Here is a 504-nt window from a genome sequence, read left to right on the forward strand (position 1 = left end):
CCTGAGCGTCCCACGTCCCCTGGGGGCCTGCAGCCTCTGCAGCTCTGTCCTCACGGAAGCTCAGAGCTCGGACTCCTCCCCTGCGAGCATGTCTGCTGCCTCCTCCCCCGTTTAGTGTCAGATGGTTCCCGGGGAACGTCTCGGTCCCGCAGACAGTCAGGCCACCGGCGGCCACGTCTTGCTCACGGGCCGGCACGTCCCTGGGGCAGGTGCAGCACTTGCTGCGGCCCGTGTCCCGTGTCCCGTGTCCCGGGCAGTGTTTGTCACTGCTATCCGCTGCTGTCTGATTCTAACAGGAGGAGATCTGTGTAGGGCCGGGGTCCCCAAGCCCCGTCCGTGGGCCGGTCCCGGCCGCTGGCCTGTCAGGAACCGGGCCGCATAGCCGGAGGTGAGCGGCGGGGAGCGAGCAAAGCGTCACCTGCGTTCGCGTTCGCTGCCCGGCGCCGGCATCGCCGCCTCGGCTCCACCTCAGGTCAGCGGACTCTAGATTCTCACAGGAGCCCG

General features: G+C 68.5%; 1 protein-coding gene across 1 annotated transcript in view; it reads right to left on the reverse strand.

The window, feature by feature from the left end:
* LOC105308006 (granulocyte-macrophage colony-stimulating factor receptor subunit alpha-like) overlaps positions 1-504 on the reverse strand; it is a 30081-nt gene that overhangs the window by 28647 nt on the left and 930 nt on the right. The window lies entirely within an intron of this gene.

This window comes from Pteropus vampyrus, unplaced genomic scaffold (assembly GCF_000151845.1).
Source record: "Pteropus vampyrus isolate Shadow unplaced genomic scaffold, Pvam_2.0 Scaffold538, whole genome shotgun sequence".
Lineage (NCBI taxonomy): Eukaryota > Metazoa > Chordata > Mammalia > Chiroptera > Pteropodidae > Pteropus > Pteropus vampyrus.